This window comes from Octopus sinensis, unplaced genomic scaffold, assembly GCF_006345805.1.
Source record: "Octopus sinensis unplaced genomic scaffold, ASM634580v1 Contig16058, whole genome shotgun sequence".
NCBI classification, from domain to species: Eukaryota; Metazoa; Mollusca; class Cephalopoda; order Octopoda; family Octopodidae; genus Octopus; species Octopus sinensis.
The window spans coordinates 1-5,000 of record NW_021834114.1 but is presented as its reverse complement, the minus strand read 5'-3'; the positions used below and the strand labels follow the sequence as shown (position 1 = coordinate 5,000).

Genomic DNA, 5,000 nt, shown 5'->3' with positions numbered 1-5,000 from the left:
ATGTGTGTGAATATGTGTGTTATTTTGAGAAGTGTTAAATTTCATAATAAGATCTTCAGGGAATACAGTTGGTGAAAATGTATGTGTTTGTGTGTATATATGTGTGTATGTTTGTGTGTGCATGCGTATGTGTGTGTGCGAGTGTGTTTGTGTGTGTGTGTGTAAGTATGTGTATGTATCTACCAGTGATTGTGAATATGTGTGTACTTGTGGGGGTGGTCTACGTGTGCGGGTGTGTGTGTGCGCACATTAATACATTATCATCATAATCGTGATTATCATTGCAAACACCACCACAACCACCACAAATGCTACCATTACTACTACCACCCTAACATCTCCACTACCACTCCCACTTTGACATCTCTCCCATCATCGTCATCATCATCATCATCACCATCACCGCCGCCACCACCACCACCACCACCACCACCATCATCATCATCATCATCATCATCATCATAATAATCATCATCATCATCATTCCCAACATCATGAACATCATCGTCGTCACCTCATCATCATTGTTGTTGTTGTTGTTGTCATCATCGTCATCATCGTCATTATCATCATGTCGTCAACATCATCCTTGTTGTTGTCATCATCCTCATCCTCATTACCATCATCATTGTGAACGTTATCATCATCACCATTATGAACACAACCAGCTTTATGATTATTATTACTAATCATCAGTTTTGCATATAAATATCGATTTGTAATAGCATACATGCACACACACACACACACACACATCTACACAGTACAACCACATGTATGCACAAACATGCATACACACATATCATATATGTACATAATGTGTATATATATGAATGTATATATACTAGCAGAGATACCCGGCGTTGCTTGTGTTACATGCAATTGAAGAATTAGACTTTTCTGTTATATTTTCTGTAATGAACTGGAATATCTATGTTTCAAATTTCATCAAAATTGCAGATGAGGGTTATTTCCCTCTTTACACACCCTGAAAAAAATTGTAATCGTGCCATACTACTGATTTTTATGTGCATATTCCAAAATTCCAATCTTATTGAACCTGTTAAAAGGATTTTGCCCCTGAAAAATGAAGGTCATGGAGCTCTAAAATGTGAGAATTAAGGCCCCTGTTGGGGGTGGGTGTCTTAATGTCAAGCAGAGAAGTTGAATTGTTAAGAATCTTTTTAACTTGGGTCTTATATCTATTGTTTGAATTTCTTCGAAATAGGAAATATATGTTCACTGGGTTTGTAAAAGAGAGTAAAGCTACTGGAAACCAAAAGACGAATGATCACAATAAGCAGTCAGCTACCCTACCCTAGTCGTTACTACTCCCAATGTAGGATTCCTCACCATCCAGGTGAGAGGCACAGCCATAAGATGCATTACGAATCTATAGCAATTGGAAGGGCGTGATACAACTGAAATAAACATTAACAACTGTGTGACATGAGGGTTAAGGAGAAATGAAAGTGTTACATCTGGAGTTTGCAAATGACCACTATACTGATACGTAACTGGACAGAATAAATTTACAATCTATAAACGTCTTTGAATAACCAGTCACTCATCTGGGAAGGCCTTGAAATCAATGTTACCATCTGGGGACTATGTGTGACCCAGTGATAATAAAAAGAGTGAAAGGAGGTCTGCAATCAAATAACTTTACTCAACACTTTGCAACTGAGTCAGTGGAGGCAAAGATGCCTCTCATTTACTTGACAATTTATGCACCACATTGCAGAAATCCCAATGTAAGTGTATGTCAAAGCAAACTGTTACACTGTTGTACCATTGAATTACAAATCATGCTCAACTTTTATGCTCGGGTAACCCTATAGCTTCCAAGAGCACAACTGTATTCGTTTTTGCTTAGATAAAATGACAAAATTGTGGGTGTTAAGTTCCCATGGAGGGATCTTTCTAACATGTAAAAAGATGAAATTTTTATAAAAATTACTTCATTTGTGTCTAATATCTATGGTTAAAATTTCATCAACAGGAAAAATAGATGAATTGTCATGGGGGTTATGACAATATTGTAATGACAAGGTCGATTATTAGTAGTTACTCCCCACCAAAAAAAAAAAGAAAACACTTACCGGAAGTTTCTCATCAGATGGCCCAAATTTCTTGATGAGAAACTGTTTTTCTTGTTGTTGAAATGTAAATTTTCATTATATCTTTCTTCTATTGATGTATTCCTGCAAGTAGGAAGGAAAGAAAATGGTCAGCATACATACATACATAAATATATATATATATATATATATATATATATAATATATATATATATATATATATATATATAATAATAATAATATTAGGGAATAAATCCAAACTTACAGGAAAAATTAGATTTAGGATTAAATCCAATTTTATAGTATAAATATATTGTATTAGATTAAATTAGAGATAAAACCACTATTAGGCAAATCAAACAGTGAAAAACATAAGCCAATACATAAAATTAATTTAAAAATATAAAAGTTAAAAATAAAAATTATTTAAATAATTTAAACTTATAAATTTAATAAATTTTATATATATATACAAATATATATATATATGTATGTATGTATATTTTTATATTTATATATATATATATATATGTATATGTATATGTATATGTATCTATGCTTGAAAGTAGTCCCTTCCTCCTCACAGGAAGATTTCAAATAATTACAAAAGATTACATGAACACACACACACACACACACACACAAAGGAACATACTATTGTCTTCAAAAGTCAGTCGGGTAAAATATCTCGTGCTTCTTAGATGTTTTCTTAATGTTCTGTCATCGTATCTCACTCAGATCAATTTTGTCATTTGTTCTAATTAAAGATATATATCCTTTTTTTTATTGTTTTGTTTTTGTTGCCCTTTTCTGCTTTGCAAACTGAGTAAATAAATAAATTAATTAATGAAAAATCAAAATCAAAACAAACGAAATATACTCACGAGTGATTGTTTGAGATATGAATCTGAGAATGAAAGACGCACGTCTTGTTTGAATTCCTTGTATTATTTGTATCGTCTACTATGTCTTTACAGTTCAGTTTTGGTGAGATTTCCAATTTGGTAAGTTTTATACAAATATTTCTGGCTGCAGTAAACTTGTCGGACACCTGTGGAATAGGAAAAATGGAAGTGAAAAAAGAGGTGTTAGTCATGGTTGGATTTATGTTCTTCCTCGGCTAGCTACATGTTCGTTATCATTGTCGCTATTTTTGTTGTTGTCATCGTCATCAACATCATCATTGTTATTGTTATCATTGTCAGCAGCATCACCACCACCACACCACCACCACCATCATCATCATTAACACCACTATCATCTTCATCATTAATACCACTGCCATCTTCATCATCATCATCATCCTCATTGTCATCATCATCATCACTACCATCATTTCCATCAGCATCATCAGCATCATCACCATCACCAACATCACCACCACCATTACCACTACCACCACCACCACCACCACCATCACCATCATCATGATCATCATCATCATCTTGATCATCATCATCATTATCATCACCATCCTCAATATCATTATCATCATTGCCACCATGAATATCATCACCATTGACATCGCTACCACCAGCGACACCAACACCACCAAAGCTCCACATATATTTTTTAAATATATATATATATATATATATATATAAAGGGATCTAACGAATTACATTTAATTTAATTTAAGAATTTATTTGATCAGACAATATATTATTTAATTATTAGGTGGCTTATTTATTTGTAATATTAAATTTTAAGTTAATTTGGTATTATATTATTTGATATTTAGTCAATTTTGTTATAGATTCTTATATCAAATCTATAGATACTACACATGTATATTTATTATATGGTTAGCTTATTTAAGGAGTTTGTCTATATTTGAACCATTTCTTATTTTGATTACAATTTAATGACTTGTACTAGCTTTGTGTATTTTATTTAATTTTAAAGTATTTAATAATTTAAGTATTGTTTTAGTTTTCACTTATGTATATTTAGTATTTTCATATATATATATATATATATATATATATATATATTAAAGTATATTTATTAATTAATTATTTTATTGTTCTAGTTTATTTTTAACCTGATGAGTGACTATATTTATATCGAAGTGATTTCTCTACCACTATAATCATTTCTTAAATATAGCAAAGAAACACGTGTCATTATTCTACAAATTATATACGTTATTATTATTATTTTTTTGCAATTTACTTAATCATTGACATTTTATTGTTATTTTAATGTTAATATTTCTATTATATGTAATTTTCTAGATGGTGTAATTTAATTGTTCATTTTGAATTGATAAAAGGTGTTTTTTTTCTAATTTTTTATATATATATTATATTGCGTGAAATTTGATATAGTATTTCTAAATTGAATTTTTTTCCTTGTAAGTTTTGGATTTTATTCCCTCAAGTAATAATAATAATTATATATATATACATACATATACACAGCAGTCTTCTTTCAGTTTCTATTTACCAAATCCACTCACAAGGCTTTGGCTGGCCTGAGACTATAGTAGAAGAGACATGCCCAAGATGTCACACAGTGGGACTGAACCCGGAACCGTGTGGTTGGTAAGTAAGCTACTTACCACACAGCCACTCCAGCAGCCTATACATACATACATACATATATATATATATATATTATATATATATATATATATATACATTTATATATATATGTATATATGTGTGTGTGTATATATATATATATGTATACATACATACTCATTTACATATAGACACTTTCACAACACATCTTTAGAAATATAGTATTGGTGCATATCTTCTCCCTCAATCACATACACTCACACACGCATGCATGTACGCAGGCACACACACAAACACACCCTCTCACACATATAAACACACTGACACACACACTCACTCTCCCTCGCTCCCTCTCTCTCTCTCTCCTTCATGTGCTCACCTAGAACTTGCCAAT

The 5,000-nt window shown here is 31.5% G+C and overlaps 1 long non-coding RNA gene across 1 annotated transcript; it reads right to left on the bottom strand.

The window, feature by feature from the left end:
- Positions 1–2,101: 2,101 nt before the first annotated feature.
- Positions 2,102–3,646, bottom strand: LOC118761653. The gene is made up of 3 exons (XR_004997540.1): positions 3,613–3,646; positions 2,966–3,132; positions 2,102–2,204 (listed from the first exon to the last, which is right to left on the bottom strand). It is a non-coding gene; the product is annotated as an uncharacterized LOC118761653 (long non-coding RNA).
- Positions 3,647–5,000: the final 1,354 nt, after the last annotated feature.